Raw genomic sequence first — 23,137 nt, 5'->3', positions numbered from 1 at the left:
TGTGTACGCAGCATAAGGTCAATTATCCCCTCACGCGTGGAAGGAGTTTCATCTTTCTCCATCCACTCATTTAAGTAAGCTGTGAGACGATCAAGGAACTGAACAGCTGTCTCCTTGTCTTGGAGACGAGCTCGCATGAACTGAACTTTGGCGTCGTCTACTGTGAGACCATACGCCTTAATGAGTGCAGCTTTCATCATCTCATATGTGAGATTGTCTCCACGAATTCTGTGGAGAATATCGAGGGCAGGGCCCTCAAATAAACTAAGAAATTGGATCCGCTTAGCTGCCTCATCCAGCTGATACATGTCTGCCATGTCCTCAAAACGAGCTATGTACGGCTCGATTCGCTCGCTTTCCTTGTATGAAGGAAGCTTGATGCGTGGGGTCGCCAGGACATGTGCAGGGAGAACGCTCGTGGAGCTTTGACCAACTGCACCAGACGTGTCTGAAGCCAAGGAATCTCGCTTGAGCTTCAGCACTTCAAGTTCATGTTCTCGTTCTTTGTCTCGTTGTTCACGCTCGTATTCGCGCTGTTCTCGCTCTTTTTCTAACTCGAGCTCGCGTTGTTTCTGCTCGTATTCGCGCTTGTTCTCGCTCTTTTTCTAACTCGAGCTCGCGTTGTTTCTGCTCGTATTCGCGCTGTTTCTCACGCTGCTCTTGTTCATAAGCACGCTCTCTTTCACGTTCCTCACGCTGTTCTCGCTCGCATTCGCGCTGAATCCTACGCTCTTCACGAGCATCTTCCTCACGTTCTTGCTCGTAATTGAACCGTGAGAGAACGTAACTCTGTATTTTCTCTGGGTCTGTGAGACCAATATCTTTGGCTTCCTGTACATATACAGCTGTAGCCATGATGCTAGCTCAATTTACTAAGTAACCGAAATTGAGTACTGACTGCTTAGCGACGAATACTAATAAACACAAGTAAAGAATACAGACACAAGCTAGTGGTGACCAGTCTTATCTAGTTAACTGGCAAAAATAAATCAAAAATGTAAATGACTGGGAAGACTCAATAATAAACACAATGGGTACGCCGACTTCCCAGGAGCGAGTAAAATCGTCTGGCGTTACCAAAAATAAACTAGAGTTAAGTACTCTATTGATTTATAAAGCAAAAACTCACTTGCTAAATTAACGGTAAACACCAGTAAGCTTGTGCCTATAAACTTTAATGATAAATACCTAAATATGAATGAGTGAGCACTATCTCGTAAATAGCTTTAGAGCTAGGAGTTAATATCCTGGAATGAGGTCGCCAATTGTCACGGGGTTTTTAAAATAGATCTGTAATTTTGATATAAATGGTTAAATATTATTTAAATTGATAATATTCAATAATATTGAAGAGCAGAGACAATGGTTGTCTTGCTACATCAAGCAACGATTACTTTACGTTGGCTTAGCACGATTCTCTGAGAACGAGAATTTATAAACTTTCTCAACAGTACACAGCAGAGACTAATTACTCACAATTGCTGAATTACTGTACTGTTAGCCTCTGGAGAAAGTTACATCACCCCTGACAATAAATAACTAATACTAATAATAATAACATCAGGTTCTTGCTGATGCATTAACTCCTGGCACAACGGATTTTAAGTTAATACAAGACTGGTCTAAGTACCAGTTATGAAAGCAAAACGTTTATGCAAGCTAGGAGCTATATGGGAAATAAGCTTAATAATGGAGAAATGAAACAAGATTTTACTTTAAGCTCGAGGAAAAGAACTGTTAAATTTATTAATTACAAAAATAAATTTAACGTTACAATTCAAATCAATTAAATAAGACGCACTCACTCACTCGCACAAAAGCTAAATACTTACGCCTAGGGAAAAACACCTTAACTAAGCTCTTAAAACTACAAAATACACAAAAGAAATACCAGTCGATGAATACTATGTATCACCCAAAGCTGGAGAACTAAAGGTGGGAGCTTGGAGAAACTGTAAGTGGAGTTTGGGTACTAGCTGACCTCTCGCACTGCTGCACAGGTCCTGTCTCCGTCACAGCAAACACTCGACTGAATTCAAATAATGCATAAGCAGTACGCACAGGCCACCGGAAGAAGGCGTGGCTAACGGTTGAATGAAGCAGAGGCAAACGATAAAGAAATAATTGTATCGCTCAGTAGCGCACTTAGTGACGTGCATTAAATCGGTCACTTTTTGAAAACGGTGACGAATTATTTGAAAAGTATACCCCGGAATGGAGAGAGAAACGGTTAACTGAGCGATACACAGTGAGTTTTCCACTAATAGTTCGTGGCTTCTCACAAAAAGGAAATGTCGCGAATTGATTCGTGACAATGTGCATCCAGGAGATCATGACTGGTGAATCTGCTCCTCTTGTTCCTCCTGGTTACCATGTGTTTATTCTGACCCTCTTCCAGGCCAAGGACATCATGCAGGTACCGCTAAACTCCTCCTTCATGATGTTCCATTCACTAAGCAGTGTCTTTCCACTCCTATGCAGGGTGTTGTTCTTCAGATTTTCTTTCTGATTCGATATATGATGTGTAGTCTTTATCTCCCTCCTAGTGCTTCTGTTGAAAAGGTAGATCTTGTTTGCCTTGTTTGTGACCTTCCATACCCCTTTCTTTTACTGGGTGATCTGAATGGTTGTCACCCACTGTGGGGTGACAGTATGACCAACTCTTGAGGTGCTCTGCTGGCTTCTTTGGTGGATAATGAGGAGTTGTGAGTGTTGAATTCATGTGAGATGACATACTTTCATAGTCAGACTAGTGTTTTCATGGCCATAGATTTGTCTCTTGTGCTCATCTACTGCTATTTTAGATTTTAGTTGGGGTGTGTTGCCAGATTTGCTTGGCAGTATCCACTTCCCAATTATTTTAACTTCTGCTGAGGGTAAGCCACAATGTCGTCTTCCTCGCTGGTGCCTGGATAAGGCAAACTTGCAACTCTTCAGGGAGCTATGTTCTATTGACCGCACTGTGGACGAATTTGGTAGTGCTGATTGGGCAGTGGCGTATATAACTGATGTAATGCACTCAGTAGTGCTTTTGTCTACTCCCAAGCCTTCTGGTTGAATTCCTACACTTCCAGTTCATTGGTGGACTCCTGAATGCACCTCTGCAGTGAGGGCCAAGCATATCGCCCTCTCTCATGTTCACCGCCATTGTGGGGACTCGCAGTGTTTGTTGGCTTTTCAGAGGGTGCGTGTTCATGCATGTCGCATATTGAAGGAGACCAGACATGCGTCATGGTGGAAGTGTGCTTCCTCCGTTCACTTGAGGACTTCTCTCACCCAAGTGTGGAACCGAGTCAGAAAGATTTCTGGCAAATTTCCTGTCCCTTCTCGTCCTGTTTTATCTGATGCAGGCGTGACTGTAACTGATCCCTTTGCTGTTGCTGAAGTGTTTGCCAAGCATTTTGTTGGTGTGTCTAAACAGGACACTGCATCACCTTCTGCCCACCACCGTTGGTGCTTGGAGTCTTGTGGCCTCAATTTCACCTCTTCTGGGGATGAATCTTACAATGTTCACTTCACTGTTTCTGAGCTTCAGGCAGCTTTGTCGTAGCGTCATGATTTGTCTTCAGGCTATGACGATCTTTCATATGCCTTTTTACGTCATATGTCTGACTAATCCCTTTCCTTTGTACTGGCACTATATAATAGAATTTTGTGTACTGGTGCGATTCCATCTTCTTGGAGTGTTACTGTGGTTATCCCCATCCCAAAGCCCGGTAAGGATCATCTGCAGGCAACAAATTATCGTCCCATCTCTCTGACCTCCTGTATTTGCAAGGTGTTGGAGATGGTAAATGGATGGCTCGTGTGGCAGAGTTGGGCAATTAATTATCTCCAGGTATCGAGTTAACCACCTCCCGGATTCAATGCCCTGTGTCATTGTCTCCCAAGACCCCCGTTCTTCTCTTTATGTTGCTAGCCCTAGTTTCCCGAAGCCTTTTGGTTATAGGGTCGGGTCTGTTATGTCAGCCTTGTATGTCCCTTCACTGTCAGTTTGTCCCTATCATATCCCTAGGGTAGGCTATTGGCCATTCCCTCGTGTGTCAGTATGTAAGTCTCATTGATAAAAAGAACTCTCTTCCCTCTCATGTGTCACTTTCTGCTTTTAGAACTTTCCTCTACCCATGAGTGCTATGTTCCTGTCTATGCAGATGGTTCTAATTCTGATGCTGGAGTAAGCTTTGGTGTCGTCTTCCCTCCCTTCTGTCAAAGAGGTTGCCTTCCTAGTATTGCTTTGGTTTTTACAGCAGAACTGTCTGCAATATTACCTGCTCTTCAGATCATTTTTACCCTCCTCCCAATCATCTTATATTGTTTTTAGTGACTCCAGTTGTGATGTTTCTACAACTGAATGTTTTAGCTCCACTCATCCATTGATTTCATCTATTTTGGAGTGGCTTTACCGACTCGACTGTCGTGGCCGTCAGGCGGGATTCTGTTGGGTCCCCACCCATGTGGGAGTCGCGGAAAATGAGCGGGCTGATATGCTGGCTAAGGCAGCAGTGGCTCGGCCTGCTCCCGCCTTGGGGTCACTGCCTCCTCAGCTTATCCCTGTTTCAGATTTTCGCCCATATTTTGACGCTCTGGTTCGACATTGTTTGCAGGAACACTGAGATGTCGTGGGGGCCAACAAGCTGCTCACAATCTGTGGGCTTCTTCTGTTACTAGAGCTTGTCTCGCTGGTGGGAGACTGTCGCCTCCAGATTGGCCACGCCCGTTTCTCATTCCTACTTGATAGAGGGGGAGGTCCCCTTCCTGTCTGTAGGGACTATCTTGTCCCTTTGTCCAGCATTTGCTGGTAGAGTGCCCAGTCTTGAGCATATATGCTGCCAATACATCTCACCACCGGGCAGAAGATTGTGTGTATTGTCTTTCATCTGTGCTTGGTGAGGCTGCCTGTTATATGGGAGAGGGAACCCTCTTCTTTGTGGGGGGAGGCCGGGCTGCTTTGCGAGATTAGTGTTTTCTACTTTTCTTTGATTTTCCCCTTTTTATTTCGTTTGTGCTTTCCTTCCTTTTCGTGTTTTGTTTTAGAACTGTGTCAGTCATATGTTTGCCCATTTCTCTCTCTCCTCACCCAGTCCACAGCCATTATAACGTGACTTTATATGTCGGCTTATGAGCTGTATAGTGTCTCTCTCTTACCAGTTTTTTCTCCATGGCATGAGGCACCTTAACCCATATGCTTGGGTATCGGATCTGTCTGACAAGCACGGGCTGCTGGGAGAACCTTGGGTGCCGGACCAATCTAACAGCTTTTTCCTGCCGCCGTTTGAAGCTCCTATCAACTTTTTTTTTTTTACACCAACATGCTTTCCCAGGCTCTGGGGTGGCTGTGAGTTGCCAAGTTTTAGGTATCGGAGTGCAGTACTGCATGTTTATGATGAACTGCAATTCCAAATTGTCTGATTTTGTTCCCCAATCTCGCTCTCTTTCCATAAGTCATGACACCTCTGGAGAGTTACCCCAATGACCCTGCAGCCTACCCTTCATCTCCCTACCCTTCCAAGGAGTCTAGGAAATCATCTGAGTAGTCTGAAAATGAAGAGGAAAGTGGAGAGAACGAAAGTCAAGAGGGAAATATTTGCTGCGTAAGCCATGTGGAGCCCACGCTTCACCCTCCATGGCCACTCCAGGCTGCATGATCCTTGCCAGGTGTACTTTTTCGATTATTATCGGCTCGTAACTTAATAAGCACAGTGTGCTGGGCTTTGTAAATAGTATATATAATAGTGTGTGTATACTGTGTGTGTAAATGTTGTGAGTAGACAGAAAAAGTGAGTCAATGAAATTACGTGAACTAACGATAAGTGAAATGGAAATAAGGCTATTGCAAAGAATTGCCAAGAAAACAGAAGTGTAAGGAAGTTATTTCTATACTTATACTGTATTAGCATATAAAATTAGAGAAGTAAGCTGCTTGATAAGTGAAGCAAATCCAAGGAAAATTTGTTATAAGTGGAGTTATAATAAGTGTTATAACGAACAAGCGAGTACAGAGAGCAATAAGGTGTTTACATTTAACTAAGAAATGAGCTGCCAGACACGACCTTGCCTGGTCCGACACGACAGGGCCCTAAGCGATGGTTTTCAGAGGCTAATAACTTTTATACTATGTGAAATAAAGAAGAGATTCTTTTAGCAGGTAAAGTAGTACATTCACTAAATTTAGTTTTTAGCTATATATTTACTCACGAAATCAAAGAAGCCCCTTGGAATCCAAGTTTTCCAAGGGAAAGTACCGACGGCTTCAGTTGACATGCTCCATTATGAAATCAAATTTAAAAAGTTTTCTTATTGTAACACTGGTTTTTGCATGAATTCTAACAATTAACTATCTAATATTACGTTCATAATTTAACATTAACGTTTTTTCTGTTTAGGTGGCAATATCAGCAAGGGTAATCACCCCATTTTTGGTATCATCATTCGATCAAAAGCCAAGCGTTTGCCGACGCAGTTCGTTGACACGGCAAGTTGGGAGCAGAGAAATGAACATTGCTTGTGTGTTTAACTGCCACTGCATCTCACTATATGCACATCCAGAGAGAAAACGTGAGAAAGTAAATCTCAGTTATTCTTCTGTTATTGTTCAACTACCTCATCAGAAAAGTTAAAAGTTTACACTAAGATGAAATTATGATGGTAAGCGTATGTACAAAAGCTCGCATGCTTTTCACGCACTCACAAAGCGCACTTTACTGGTGTTATGTGTTTTAGGTTGATAAGTGTTGTAAGTGCAGCTACAGGGAGTTTATAACCCTTTTTGCCTGTCTCCCATGTGCAATTGTGTAGTGCACCTGAGGAAGTGACAATGGCGGAGAAACGATCGGCGTGCCAGCAAGCCTTAGCCAGGGACATGAGCATGTCTCGGGACACGGCCACAGCCTGCCACTGAAAGTTATCCCTGTTCATCACCTCATCCTTCAACACCAGCTCCAGGCCTTTGGGGATTATTTGCAGTGGAAAGGTGAAGGATTGGTGAGTGTTTTGGTTGTTTATTGAATGTTGTAGGTCAAATATTAGCTGAGATATGGCGTCTTGTAAACAATCGATTTTGCGAATTTCACCCGTGTGTGAGCGCAGGCAGAGTCAAAATATAGCTGAGGTTTAAGGGGTAACATTTCCTCCTTCAGAGCTGTGAAATTTTTGTCTTTACTACTACCAGACTGTTTTATTTAAACAAAAGGCGTTTCCTATCGATGAGGTAAATAAACTGAGGAATAGAATACGCCACGGTGTTTACTAAAGAATAACAAGAAGACAATAGCATGGTTTAAGTAACAAAATAAATCGTTGCTTCTTTTATTGTGATGATCCTAGTTTTGTTTTACTTTTGCTACTTTGGGACACTTTTGTTGAAATTATAATATGCTTCTTGGGTGGAGGCGATTGTACTATCACAACAACCAGTCTCATTTGCCTCATATAAACACAAGAGTAGGGGCCCGGGGCTAGGCTACTCAGTCCCAACACTGAAGGCAACAGTGACCAGCTTCACTTGCTCGAGTTACATTGCGTGAACATGAAACCCAAACCACCTCTCAGATGAAGCCGTAATAGATTCCATCAGTTGGAGCAAATTAACCCACTAAACCACCAATCTTCATTGGTTACATGGTTAGTGCTCAGCAGAGTGAATGGTTTCCTGGCGATAATAAACATTGCTGATTCAACTGTTTGTCCCTCAAATTCATTCGTTCTGGCACAGTACTCTCATTGATTTGTGAGGCCTTCCCATCTCTTCCCCTGTCATTTATTTCGCAAGTTTCACGTTAATATTCATTTGTATGTTATCGATACAAACTTTGTTTATTATAAAATGAAAATTATCGAAAAACAAAATGCAGTGTTAGATAAATCGCAAAGAAAGAAGTGCTGTAAAGACATGTATATGGCTTTAAGTTCAAGGGCGTTATTCTCGCAATGTTGAGATGCTTACTCTTACCCTTCCCCATCATTTTCTTTCAGTATTTGGTACGTAAAAGTATTCTTGTTTAATATTTGTGCAGTTTGAGCCATCAGCGTCTTTGACACAGAAGTTTCCGGTCCATTACCGAAAGGGTGTCCATCCACCCTTTATGGGTTGGTATCTTAAAATGAGTACCTATGGCAGCACTTGGGTAAAGTCATATGGTATCTTGGATGATGCAGTCGTCTTGTACCCCTAATATTGGGTTAGAAACCTGACACAGACTCAAAGACCAATGGTATGGATATGTGCATCATGGCTAAGCGGTTCATAGCGCCTTTCCCCTTTATACTTAGCATACAAAACAATGATACGTTGCACTGTGTAATTAATCCTTAACGAAGAGTGCTGTAGAACCTCCTGAGCTGAGAACAGTACGTCCCGGAGTCTCTTCCGTCATTCCACACGAAGTTCTTCCGTCATGTTAATAATTCTGGGAGTCCTGCCAGATAGGCGTTCTTGGCAATCCCCCCCGCACCATCATCATCATTATCATTCTCTCTCTCTCTCTCTCTCTCTCTCTCTCTCTCTCTCTCTCTCTCTCTCTCTCTCTCTCTCTCTCTCTCTCTCTCTCTCTCTTCATTTTCTTCTTTCTGTCCTTTTTATTATTTTTTTTACTTTCGTACACCTCTCTTTTTGCTTTCGTTCGTTCTTTTTTTCTCTCTCACTGTCCTCTCTTGTCTTATGCAGCCAAGAAACAACCCCACATGCCCATCCCACACCACCTCGCTCGTACCAAAGGCATAGGCACACAATACCCCGAGTAATAACATCCTTGCTGCCTTGTTTAGAATTACTTATACACTCAGGGCTTGGGCACACTCATCTCGTTTACCAATATCCTGGGTGAGTCCAGAGTCGGGCACGTGTCGCCAGGAGGTGAGGGAAAAGGCCCTGTGTACCATTCCGTGTAGGTGTTGCATTAGTGTTCTGTTTCTAGTCTTTGGTTCCTTCTTCCTTACATAAAAAATAATAATCTTTCCTAAACTGAAGGTGTGTTTTGAACTCCCTTTATATTTTTACCTCCACTCATACAGCTACCAGCATTTCATTATCATATCAGAGTGAACACGAAAATGAAAAAAAAATACGAAAAGGAAAGCGAGCCACAAAAATATGTAAATATTGGAAATATTTTTTTTAGATGGTTAGGATTCTTTAAAAATGGTTGTGCAATGATAATAACAAAAATACATATTTATTATTATTATTATTATTATTATTATTATTACTATTATTGTTATCATTATCATTATTATTATTATTACTACCACTACTATTACTACTACTACTACTACTACTGCTACTACTATTATTATTACTATTATTGTTATCATTATCATTATTATTATTATTACTACCACTACTATTACTACTACTACTACTACTACTGCTACTACTATTATTATTATTATTATTATTTATTATTAGTGTATTATTCACATACTGTCCTTGTCAGTCACTCGCTCTCCATCCTCTCCACATGGCCAAACCACCTCAATGTGTTTCTCCTAACGCTTCCTATCACATCCACATCCACACCACAACGCTCCTTCACTTCCTCATTTGTCAGTCTGTCTCTCCATGTGGCTCCACAGGCTCCTCTCAAATAACTCATTTCCACTGCTCTCACTCTTGATTTGCGTCCCACTAGCAAGGTCCAAGCTTCACTTCCTTATGTTAGAGTTGGTATCATGAGGGTGTCTTGCAGTAACTTTTTCACTTCCATGCTCACTTCTGTCTGTCTTGAGGGAGAGGGAGGCCAAGGATGAGATGGAGGGATGGAGCGGAGAGGCATATGAGAGAGGGGGTGTGTGAGCTGGGACAGTAAAATGGAGGGGGGCGGGGCGACATGGAGGCGATTTGTTTGTGGCCACCCCTTACGGGATTAAGGCGTCTGGCAATAGACAGATAGATGAGTGTTATTGCTATGATGGTGGTGATGAAGATGATCATTATTATTATTATTATTATTAAACACTACTCACTGATTGCAATATCTGCGCCAATAATTTGCCTGAGGGCCGAATATTTGATTTGCACTGTGGCCCTGACCTTTAATGAACCGTTCTCATTGTCGAACAAGTAGCGGTTCCAAGAAACAGCAAACCCATCCCCGTCAGTCATTTTGGTGTTGACGTATACACACAACAGGATATCTAGTCAAAGATGCCACATATCAAATTTGGAGTATATCGGGTGTATGTTGACGATTTTATGCCCATTTGAAATTTTAGGTCCGACCCACCTAACATTGACCCTCCTACCGCTAACTGAAGGTGACCCCCGCGGTGTAATGAGGCGTTATAGGATGCAAATTTGAAAGATGCACCTTTAAGTTTTGTTTCATGTCGATATGACGAATTTGAAAGTAGTTATGGCGAAAAAAAAAAAATCTTTTTTTTTTTTACATTTTTGGTGCCTACAGCCTTGGCCTTGGCCAAATTTGTCTCTGAATGTAATCAGGTGATCAGAACGTCGTAGCCCATCATCCCTGCAATTTTAGTCAAAATCACACCAGTAGTTTTCGCGTAAAGTTGTTAACAGACCGACAGACAGACGGACAGACAGACAAACAAACAAACAAACTGACAAAAAGAGTGAAAATAATACCCGTCCCCGAGTCCCTTTGGAGCGGGGACGGGTAATTACTTTAGGCTTGTCGACCCATAGCCTTTCCACCTAGCTTGGTAAAAATCAAATTTAAACTGGCCATGATCTGTCACATTGCCTTTTGACTTATCCCCGTGAACTTGACCTTTGGTTTTTTATCAAATTCGAAGCCTTTCCTCCTAAATTACTTTAAACTTTTCCACAAAATTTGGTCCAAGTCGGATAGAAACTATTTAAGTTGACTCAGACATGTGGCCTTCACCTTGTGCCTGTTGTTCGCAGAAGCAGTAGGTCATTAACTTGGGCGAATCTCAACTTCTACCAAGTCTCATCCAAAGCAGACCAACACTATTTTATTTATTTATTTCATTCCCACTCAAACATATTGGTCGAATTTTTTTTTTTCCTTTGGCCTTCAACTTTGACTGATATTCCCGAAATCGAACCCTTACTACCTCCTTCCAAGTTTGGTCTAGCTTCAAAGTTGTCTTATTCTTGTGACCCTGATTTTTTAAAAGCCCTATTCTTCTCTAAAACTTTGGGTTTCGTCAGTAAGTGATCATCAGCTCCTCCACTATGTTCCATTTAAATCGGATAAAGACTGTTTGTCATCACACACACACACACACACACACACACACACACACACACACACGAGCAATATACGACAAGCTCTCTTGCTTCAGAAGCATGGGTTTAATAGTGGTGGTAGTAGTAGTAGTAGTAGTAGTAATGTAACCTATTAAGTCCTCATGGTGAAGCTTGGTGGCTGGGTGGGTAGTGCAGTGGGTGGATGGGTGGAGTTGGCAGGAGGACGAGAGAGGTGGGCAGGGTGAGCGATGTGGGTGGTGTGGATGGGTGGGGTGCGAGGATAGATGGATGGGGTGAGAGAAGGTGTGTACGTTGGGTAGGGTGGGGGAGGATGTGTAGGTGGGTGGGTGGGTGTTCAGGATGAGTAGGTAGGTTGATAGGGTGGGTGGGTGAATTTGTGCGTGGGCAGGGTGAGTGGGTGCATGAGTAGGATAGGGTATGTGGGTGAGTTGGTGTGTAAGTGTAAAGGACGTGTGGGGGTGTGCAGGGTAGGTGGGTGGGTGGGAATGGTCGGGTGTGTGAGTAGTAAGAAAATATGTCCATGGGAGTTAGGTAGTACCACACTCAACTTGAACTTCAACATGACATTGGTACGCGAGGTGAGTATGCCGACGCCTGTGGTGGAATAAGTGAATAATCTAGGAAATTGGGTAGTGGGTAGTTGGTAGGCGATGCAGTGTGTGTGTGTGTGTGTGTGTGTGTGTGATCGGGTAGTGGGTAGTTGGTAGGCGATGCAGTGTGTGTGTGTGTGTGTGTGTGTGTGTGTGTGTGTGTGTGTGATCGGGTTGTGGGTAGTTGGTAGGCGATGCAGTGTGTGTGTGTGTGTGTGTGTGTGTGTGTGTGTGTGTGTGTGTGATCGGGTAGTGGGTAGTTGGTAGGCGATGCAGTGTGTGTGTGTGTGTGTGTGTGTGTGTGTGTGTGTGTGTGTGTGTGTGTGTGTGTGTGATCGGGTAGTGGGTAGTTGGTAGGCGATGCAGTGTGTGTGTGTGTGTGTGTGTGTGTGTGTGTGTGTGTGTGTGTGTGTGTGTGTGTGTGTGTGTGTGTGTGTGTGTGTGTGTGTGTGATCGGGTAGTGGGTAGTTGGTAGGCGATGCAGTGTGTGTGTGTGTGTGTGTGTGTGTGTGTGATCGGGTAGTGGGTAGTTGGTAGGCGATGCAGTGTGTGTGTGTGTGTGTGTGTGTGTGTGTGTGTGTGTGTGATCGGGTAGTGGGTAGTTGGTTGGCGATGCAGTGTGTGTGTGTGTGTGTGTGTGTGTGTGTGTGTGTGTGTGTGTGTGTGTGTGTGTGATCGGGTAGTGGGTAGTTGATAGGCGATGCAGTGTGTGTGTGTGTGTGTGTGTGTGTGATCGGGTAGTGGGTAGTTGGTAGGCGATGCAGTGTGTGTGTGTGTGTGTGTGTGTGTGTGTGATCGGGTAGTGGGTAGTTGGTAGGCGATGCAGAGTGTGTGTGTGTGTGTGTGTGTGTGTGTGTGTGTGTGTGTGTGTGTGTGTGTGTGTGTGTGTGCCCGCCCATGCCTCCTGGGTGTCTTGGGTGAGTCAGGGTCTTAAGATACAGGTATGTCCTGTCCTTTCTTGTGTGATGGAGGAATGTGGGGGTGTAAGGTGTGAGCTGCTCAGGGTGAGAGACAATGACATATAGAGAGATAGAAACATAAAAGACTAACGAAGGAAAGAAGTAAATATAAAAAGGGAAAAGGTATAAGTGGAGAGAGAGAGAGAGAGAGAGAGAGAGAGAGAGAGAGAGAGATTGTCCATAACACAAGTCTGATAGGACGTAATGTACAGATGTGTTAGCATGACAGAAAATCGTCGTGCCAAATAATTTATGGAAGAGACTTGAGAGGCAATATTCTTGCTGGTTTAGAAGGCTTCCTAGTACAGTTTACTTGGCGATAAGTTTTACACAGCGCCCCTCATTATTCTCCCTATACAGTATGTTATTATTATTTTATGTGTACCTGTGCACAAATAAAACATGTGAATACATTAACATAACAAACACGGAAATATATTGGTAGGAAAGAGGTAATATTAGCCACTTCTTTCGCAGTGACTCAAAACGAGTGAGAACGGTGTTAGTCAGAAGAGGAACCGATGATGCACTATGATGCACTTGTCACTGTTAGTCTGAAGGGATGTTGCTTAGGTAATTCTGGACAAAAATATTCACCAAAAAATATGTTTTAGCATGAAATGCGTCAATCTTTGGTGCGTCATAGGGGAGGGTGTCTATTTCCAGGCTAACGCTTTCAAACAGTAGGCATTCTCTTGGTTTTCGGCTCATGGGGAGGGGGGGGGCGTGCGTGATTTTTGGAGATTTACTCGAAAACTACTGGTCGTATCCGAATTCTGACAACACCACTTGAAAGCTAGCGATATCCTGCATCTAGACATACGCTTAGCTCTTGCATTATGCAAGCAAAATTTTGTGCTAGAATGTAGTGCAGTTATTTTCACTATTGAACAACAGTATTCTCAGCCATTTTGGTACTTTCACAGTACTTTTACTCATCAATTTTGTGTGTTTTTATTAGCTTATCGTATGGTATAAGCATCAGGGAAGATGATGGTATACAGTTAATACTATTATAACCAATTTCTAGGGCAAATAAAATACATGGGAATGTTTTCCTTTTTGCGCAAGTCCAGCCTCCCCTCTTGGCATTTTCTCTGATCATGTCACACACACTTACAGAAAACTTATGCTGCATGAGGGGGTTAAGTTTTTCTTTTTGACTGCACGAGAATACCACCATATGCCTTAAAGCTGTATACTAGCGGGAAGAGGTTACATTGCAAGTATTCTCTGGGATTTATTTTCTATCCAACATATTCTTCCATGTTATTTGTAATTTATGATCGACAAAGCTGGCATCAGTATCATACATGAGGACGGCAACATGAAATATGGAGAATAAATCGCAAAGGAAGGGGTGCTAGGAAGTCTCTTACGGTCATATTTTGAGTGGTACTAGAAATTTCGTAGCAGCTCTTTCTCAATGATTTATTAAGCACATTCTATCTCATTATCCACTCTTGTATATTATTAATGCAATTTCTGTCGATATTAAGACAGTAAATAGCATACAAGGGAATATGCAAGTTTAATATATCATAATGTACTAAAGAAAAAGAGCTATGGTGCTTCCTATACCACTTAAAATACAGCACCGGAGAAAAATGAACTCTTGGAAAAATATTAGATAGTAGTTTCAACCTGTTCACCTTAATGACATTTCTATTTCATTAATACTAACACTACTCTGGCTAGATTTATGGAGACCGTTTATATATACCCACCTCTGTTGAAGAAATCCAAGTCATTAGCAAATAACCCTTACTTGAAATTTAAAAAAAAAAATCTGAATCACTAAGTCAATTTAAAATTGCTAGAAACTATGCAAATACAGCAATAAATATCGCTTAATCAAACTTTCTTCACAACAAGGCATTTAAAATGTTAAACATTCCTAATGACGATAGAATATTTTGGTCAACTTTCAGTTCTTTCAGACATAAACTTCAAGTCATCATCCATTCCCCTACTAAAATCTTTAGACTGTAACATTACAAAGGACCCACGTGGTAAAGTGAACATCCTTACCAATACATTTGCCAGTAATTCACCTTTGGAGGAAGTCAGCCAGAACGTCCCTGTTCTAGAACTTGACTCTCCAGAAATTGGTCCACTTAAGATACAGACATGTTAAATCCATCCTAGACAATTTACCAATCAACAAAGCTCAAGGTCCAGATGGAATTCCTCCAGTTGTTTTGAAAAAGTGTTTCCCAGAACTCGCTTCTATTCTTGCTGACTTATTCAGACTATGTACACGTACTTCTTCATCCCCTGGTTCTTGGAAAGAAGCCAATATCCACCCAGTTCCGAAGAACTGAAGTTCCTCTGATCCCTCTGATTACAGACCAATAACTATCATTTCTTCTCTGGGTAAAGTGTTTGAGATGTAATTAATATGCACACAGTTAAACATCTTGAATCCAACAACTTAATTTGTGATAAACAGTATGGTTATCGCCACGAAAGATCCATTATTGATATACTCAATACCCTGACTCATACCATCCATCAGTCCATTGACCAACATGGAGAAACTCATGCAGTAGCCCTTGATATATTTAAAGCTTTTGACAGTGTGTGGTACAGTTCCCTGCTATCCTAACTCCCTTGCTATGGCCTAACGTCTTTTGATCCTCTGATTTCTTCATATCTCAGTGACAGAAACATATGAGTTAAAGTAGGTGATGTATATTCCAATTTTCACTCAATTTATGCTGGCGTGCCACAAGGATCAGTTCTGGTTCCAACTCTATTGCTAATTCATATTTATGATCTCTTATCCGTCACTCATAATCCCATCCGTTCGTATGTAGATAACTCAACACTTCACAGTTTATTCACACTGAAACACCCATTCACGAAGTTCAGTATCTCTAACTCACAACTCAGTACAGCAGCCTCCATAAATCAAGACTTATCTATGATCACTGAATGGGGACAAAATAACTTGTCTTATTCAATGCTGGTAAAACCAAATATATACAGTTTACTAATAGACAGGTATTGCCTGATTACCTTCAGTGATATCAGAATGTTTTAATTCCCTGAACTGCATCTCTTTGGAACTCGCTTCCCCAAAGTGGTTTCCCTCCAAACTTCAACCAAAGGTTGTTCAAGTCCAACTTTTACAGATTTGTTATGAATGGAGGATACCTGTAATCTGGTGTATGATTTTTTTTTTTTTTTTAGTCATTTGTTTTTCTTTTCTCTGTTCTGTTATTTTAAAAATTATATATATTGTCTGAAGGTAGCAAGAATAAAGCAAAAATAGGATCGTCAAAGGAACGTAGTTAACTATTCGTTTCGGTCATAACACCGATTATTATTATTATTATTACAGCCGACAGAGTCTATGCATAATAACACATTAGCTCATCACTACGAAGCATGTAAGCTGAATGAAAGTCAATTTATAGTATCGGTCCCACAACGATTTTTTCATCCAACCTGGATGTTTCCAATGGTTTTGGGTGTGATTCGTTCGAATTTGACCCTCATTTCTATCGGAAATCAATAGTTTGAGATGTGACCCATTTTTTTGTCATCACAGAAACTACCGGTTTTTGACATATTTAAGTCAAAATCACCAATAATCACACCAAAAACCATTGGAAACACCCATGTTGGCTGTCATTTCAAAACTGAAGCCCTGGAAAGAGGGCAGGGTTTGAAGTAAGTAAAATAATCCTAACCTAACCTAACAATCCTTACCTAACCTAACCTGATCAATCTAACCTAACCTAACCAGCCTACCCTAACCTCACCAACCTAACCTAACCTAAACTCCCCACAACAAGGTCTGACTTACCTTACTCTAGAAATGGTGGGTCAGACTCCTCCCTCTCCTCATACACTGGGCAAATCCTCCTCGGGTCTGACTGTGGGGGGTAGAGACGAGCAGCTTCGATGAAGAAACGATGGAAGCTTCCTCTCCGAAGTTCTTGATAAAGAGGTAACGGGAAAGGTACTGTCTGAAGTATTCCCCTTTAATACCAGGTCTCCATGACCACTGCTTCAAATCTAACCGCAGTCTTTCTGTGTTTTGTGTGTGAATGTTTGGGTTGTTTGGATCCACAAAGTACTCCTTGTGGTGAATGGAGGAGTAGATGTAACCTTCCTCTTGAAGCCTTGCATAAGAGGACCACTTGTCAGTGTAGATGTGGCTGCCAGGATGGATGAATCGCTTGATAACGGGAATCAGAGTTGCAGTGCTCAAGTCCTGTCCCTCTTCAACGGCACCAAAAAACACTTCTGTGACTCCCGCTCAATGCCCCAGAAAATCCAGACCTGGCTGCGCTCCCTGCCCCGGTTGTACATAGAGCTCACAAAGAGGCTTTCATCAACCTCCACCTCGATGCCCCGGCCCCCTGATCGGCTCCTGGTTCTCAAACCAGGCTTCAGTTACCTCGCTATAGTAACTCCTTCAGTCAACACTGGTGTTGGATGACCACCCCAGATTCTCCAAAACTGCCGAGTGAGACCACTCCTTTGGACAGCCAGTGGTTAATGAAGCAGTCTCCCAGGGCTTCAGGTTGCTGTTATTGAGGAATATTCCCTTGTGGTCAGACACCGAGTAGCCACACTGCTTTTTCCGCTTGGTGTTGGCGATAGGAGTCCACTGGCATTACACCCAGAGATGCTTTTCTTGTCAGAACTGAAGTCATACGTAACAGTGAGGACACTCCACCTGATGTGGATGGATGTCATGCTTATGCAAAAAATCAACGGAAGCCTCAGGTTCATGGTAAAAAGCCTTGAAAATCTTCCAAGGCTTCAGCGCACACCCTGTACATGGGAGAGACATGGAGGGACTGACTTTTGAATCTGGCCGGTAGGTAGGTGAATTGCCGATACAATGCGGTGCGGGTAAGGCGCTGTCCCTGCTTGTCTTGTGGTAAAGGACTGGAGAATGGTGTCCCGTGTATACGCGGGCAAAATCACTACGCGAAATCACTCGTGAAAATTGTGCAAAATTAGGTCTTCTGCAATGTTGCCGCGTTAATTCAAATCCACGTCTCCGGATATCGGAGTGCATCGGCATCATGTGAGGACGTGAATTCACGTCTCCGGGATGCGGTGGGTTAAATGTGATTGGTTGATGAAAAGGGAGGGATAGCTGTGATTGGCTTTCATTAGTCACTTGATTCCAACGTTGTCAAGTCGGTGTAAAACATCATAGAATGCATATATAACGGTTTAAAATGTATATAAAAAACTGACAACAATGTAAGAGGGACTGCTGCTGCTGCTGTTGGTAAACAAGGCTGCACGGCGGCATGGTTCAGGCTCTTGCTGTACTGAAGGAAAAAATCAGTAATCTCGTAAACCATTCATTTCCGAGAGCAGTGACACATCCTGGTGAGTACAGCAACATGAGGTGCATAGGCTGATAGGTAGAATAAGTTCGAGTTTTCTGTGGGACAGATACTACTGTATAGTTTGACCAATGAAACTATCTAACAGTAGTAAGAACAAAGTAAATTTCACCACAGTAAAAGAGTTACAGAATGCCAAAGGGTCACATGCAGAGATGCTATAGAGCCTCTTAATCTCACAAGTATATAACTATGTCAGAGCAGGTATGGACTGGGAGTGGAGGGAAATAGATGGATAGGTATTACTTTAGAAGTAACCAACGTTACTGATTTTCATTACATTACATTCCTGAAGTATTCTAACTAAGACTTACCTTTTAAGCCTAGTTTGAGTTGAGGGAGCGAGTTTTGCAGGGGTAGTCATGTAGTGACAGGTTAAGCTAACATTAAGTAAGGGATGACTGTTGCGCCATATTGGCTGGTGCAGGCATGTGCACTCGGTATATGTCGGCTGGACTCGAGTGTCCTCGGCTGGTACTTTCGTATGTATGTGAGTTTTAAAAACAGCCAATCAGGCGTTCCCAAGTAACAGGGACTATTTAAACCAGCCAGTCACAACAGTCATAAGCAAAATCAGTCAATCTCCTTAAAGTATTTGTGGGTGACGCAGGGACGCCCAAGATTTGAAAGTCAGTCATAGTCATAGCCTCCGGTGGAGAAGAACGTGTTGTCGAGTTCCAAACTTGTATCGTGTGTAGCAAGGACTGCTGGCAGATTATCATGGACTACCACAGTAATAACGAAGCATCTATTGAACTACTAAGAAAACACGGGGTTTTGCCAAGTGACGTACTGTGTAAAGAGTGTAATTTGCCCTTCAAATATCGGGAAGATAGACATCAGTGGTACTGCGACTAGTGGACAGTACACCCCCCAGGTAGTGCAATATATTTTTCCGGCAGTTTTTGATGCGATTCGAATGTTTCTGACCTTCATTTTTGTCGGAAATGCTTCATTGTCCCTGGTTTACAAACATTGCATTTGATTGAACGAGTAGGTGTAAATGAAGCATTTTCCGGGAAAAATGAAGTAAAAAACAACTTAACTCGCATCAAAAACCACCAGAAAAATATACTGCACCACCCGTAAACGTAACCAAACAGACCAAACGAAACGAAACGAAACAGACCTAACACAACCTCACTGAACACAATAAAACTAACCAAACCTAACCCAACATACCTAACCTATCTTAGGGGAGTATGTAACGTAACCTCACCAAACACACTAAACCTAACCAAATTAAACCCAGCATACCTAACCTATCCTAGGGGAACGCTTACCCTAGAGATACGATGGTCCAGGACGAGGGTCGTCTGGGTCGTCGTCGTCTTCCGGGAGTAGGCCAGTTGGAATAGCGGCAACAGCACTAGGTCGTTCACGTGGCTGATCTGACTGTGATGGGTACCGCAGCAATAAGGAAGTAGTGTAACGTTTGCTCAGGGTTCGTGTGAAGAAACAGATACCTAGAGAAGTAATGTTCAAAATATTCAGTCCGTAGTCCAGGACGCTTAGACCACTCCTTTAGGTCACGCCACAGTCTTTCAATGGTCTGGTATTGATGGTAGGGTCGTCTGGGTCCACAAATGCCTCCTTGTGGTTAATCACATGATGCGTGTACCCCTCGTCCGCCAACCGTCGATAGGCAGCCCAACCGTCACTGTTAACGATGCTATCTGGCCGAATGAATTTTTTGATAATGGGTACAAGGGTTGCAGCACTCCTGTCAAGTACTTGATTCTCTTTCACTAAAGGCACCAAGAAAAACCTTTTTCCGACCATTTCAATCCCTCTAAAAAGCCACGACAACGCCAGGTCCCTCGATGGGTGGCTGGTTCTTTAGCCAGGAAAGGGTCACTTTTGAGCAAAAGCTTCGCCAGTCCACATTAGTCTTTGTTGACAACTTTAAACACGTGATAATAACGTCGTGGTTCCAGAACTTTTGAATCCAGTAGTTTATGAACAGTATAATTTGCCAGGCAGGAAGGTGTGTGTTGTCCAAAAAACTTCCTTTGTAGTCAGACACACACCCCACTGTAGGGAGTCACCTTGACGTGGTGGTGGGGCTTGAAGCGTGGTTGGCAGTGCCACCTACTTGGGAGGCATGCCTACCTTTGTAGGGTTCGGCATTTGTCGGCCTCGTGGACCAAGCACTCCCTACATCACTGGTAGAGGAGGCCTACTGGTGATGTCAGTCCCTGCCCATTTGCCATCTAGGGTGGGACTGTTGCCTCCCCACGTGTTTGCCGTGCGTGGCGTCCCGTAATGCTGGGAGACGGGAGTCCTGGAGGTTGAGCGATGCTGCACGGTGCGCCCTGCTGCTAGCAATACACCTCTTTGGTCCCTTATTCTGGCTAGACGGGTGGCCTGGTTGGGCCCGACCAGGTCAATCGGCTGGTCACTGGCTAGCCATCCAGGCTAGTCACCTAGTGGCTTTAGGGTCAAGCGGGCACTGGGGGACCTGGTGGCTCCTATCGTCCTGGAGTCACCCTTGTCAGGGTCCCTTGGTGGTTACCTGCGTATACTTCCCCACTACCTCTGGGGTCGCCAGTGGTGCTTTCCCTGGCATATGGCCTCCCCTTGTTGGGCTCCATGGTGGGTGGAGGGGTGGGGGAATGAAGGTGGTTCTTTTTTATTATGGCTTGTAATATTTTTGCAGCTGACGACCCTGGTTCCGTCCCTGACCATCCTGAAGAGTCTCCTTCCTGTGCGCCTCATGTGCCTCTGGCTGGTGAGGCCCATATTGCCACCCTGGAACCATACCTGGCTGGTTCCAGTGGTTTCCGGTCAGTGGCCACTACAAAGAAGAAGAGCCGGCAACAGACAACAACATCTTGTGGACATGCCCGTGAGGTCCTGCCGGGTGTCTTTGAGAGGGTTGATTTTACAAGGTACTACACCATTCGTACTTTGGATGGTCAACCTATTGGGAATTTGGATATTTTTATGGTTCATCGGCGCATTATGTCAATCTGTGGGAGGGAGCCGAAGATTTCACCTCAGGGGATGGTAGCCTACTAGTGGAGGTTACATCCCTGAAGAGGGTTCCCGGCTGGCTGCCCAGTGTAAGGACCCGGATGCGCTGTTTTCTTGTGTCCCTCATGCTTTTTTCAATCAGTGTCGAGGTGTTGTTTTCTCCAAAGACTTACTTCGCTACAGTGAAGAGAAGCTTCTTGAAGAACTACAGGTCCACAGGGTTGTCAAAGTGGACAGATTTCGGAAGAAGGTTGATGGTGTACTCACCCCAACTCCATCCTTGTTGCTGACGTTCGACTGTACTGTTCTCCCTTCATCCATCAAGGTGGCTTGGTTGTCCCTTAGGGTCAAACCCTTTGTACCAAACCCACGACGCTGCTACCACTGTCAGATGTACGGGCATGTTGGGCGAGCCTGTCGTCGTTTGCAACAGGGCCTCCCAGTGGTGTGTGTCAGTTGTGGAGCATCCACTCATGCAGGACAGGACTGTCCTGGACCTGTTTGTTGTTTGCACTGTGGCGAGGCACATCCTGCTTCATCTAAAGACTGTGCCCGGTTTTGCTTAGAGAAAGAGATCCTCCTCATCCGTAATAGGGATAAAATAAGCTTTCCTGAGGCCAGGAGTAGAGCCATGTCATCTGTTTTCCGTAACGGAGTGTCTTATGCGTCAGTTTTGTCCGGTCATAGCCGTCCTCATCGTCCTGTCCAGCAGCAGACTCGAGTTCCTCCTGTTGTTTCAGCTCCTATGCCTTCATCTGTCGATCCCATGCCAGTGCAACAATCTCCCGCACTTGCGACGGTTGCCGCTACAGTTCAAGACTCGGCCTCTACATCTATGGTATCCCCTAGTAGTCATGGTGCACATTCTTCATTTGCTAAACGTCATCGTGGTTCCTCAGAGTCTTTGAGTCTTGAAGATCCTCCAAGCAAGGTGTCGGTCGTGGAGTCCACATCCTCTGTAGTTAGTCCATCTGTGCAACAGCCCTCGGACCCTGCTTCTGGGTCTTCGGGGGCTTCTGGGGTGTCAGGTCAGTCTGACACCTCTTCCTCCAGGGAATCGGATGTTCCTCCTCCGGTTACCTCTGAGGATCCTGTCCTGCCCCCTCCACGTTTGGAGGCCAGGACCCCAATCCCTCCTGCTCGACCTCTTGGTTCACTGGGGGCCCCGGGCAGGGTTCGGAGTAGCTCTTCCTCTCCTGCTGGGCAGCGACGGGTGTCTGTGAAGTCTCCCAACACTTCGCAGATCCCAGGCCCTCGTTCTAGCCATGCTGCTGCCCGTGGCAAGCCCCTTACTGGGCGTATCCGCATTCCCAAGAAGATTGTCTCCCAGGGTCGCTCAGTGGTTTCCACTAAGTGACCCTTTCTTTTGTGTATATAGTTCCTCCATTTTAATATTTTTAGTATTTTTTTTTTATGGTTTACTGTATGTCCCTCTCCCCTGCCCTTTTCTTCAATAGTTTTAATGGCTAATATTATTCAATGGAACTGCCGTGGTTTACGAGCCAACTGGGAGGAACTCCGCTGGCTTCTGGCTGAGTATTCACCTGTGTGTGTTTGCCTACAAGAGACAATGGTTGGAGATGCTGCGCCTCCCAGTCCACCTGGTTACCAAGTTTTTTATTCAGATCCTCTTCCTGGACAGGGTCATGGTGGGGGTGTGGCTATTCTAGTACGCAGTGACATACCTTTCACTGCTGTGAATCTTAACACTCCACTGCAGGCTGTTGCTCTCCAGATTTTCCTTCCCCGTCGTTATACTGTGTGCTCCTTGTACCTCCCTCCTAGTGCCACTATTGAGAGGGTTGATCTTGAAAATCTTATTCGGGCACTTCCCTCACCCTGTTTCTTGCTGGCTGACATGAACAGTCATCATCCCCTGTGGGGTGGCTCCACAGCTGATGCTAGAGGTACTATGTTAGCCTCCATTGTGGAGGATGTGGATCTGTACAATTTAAATTCTGGTGAAGTTACTTACTTCCATAGTCAAACGGGTATTTTTACTTCTATTGATTTGTCTCTGTGCTCTGCAGGGAT

The sequence above is a fragment of the Coenobita brevimanus genome, chromosome 114, assembly GCF_032717465.1.
Source record: "Coenobita brevimanus isolate Jiangsu-jjx chromosome 114, ASM3271746v2, whole genome shotgun sequence".
NCBI lineage: Eukaryota > Metazoa > Arthropoda > Malacostraca > Decapoda > Coenobitidae > Coenobita > Coenobita brevimanus.
This window is presented reverse-complemented; position numbering follows the sequence as displayed.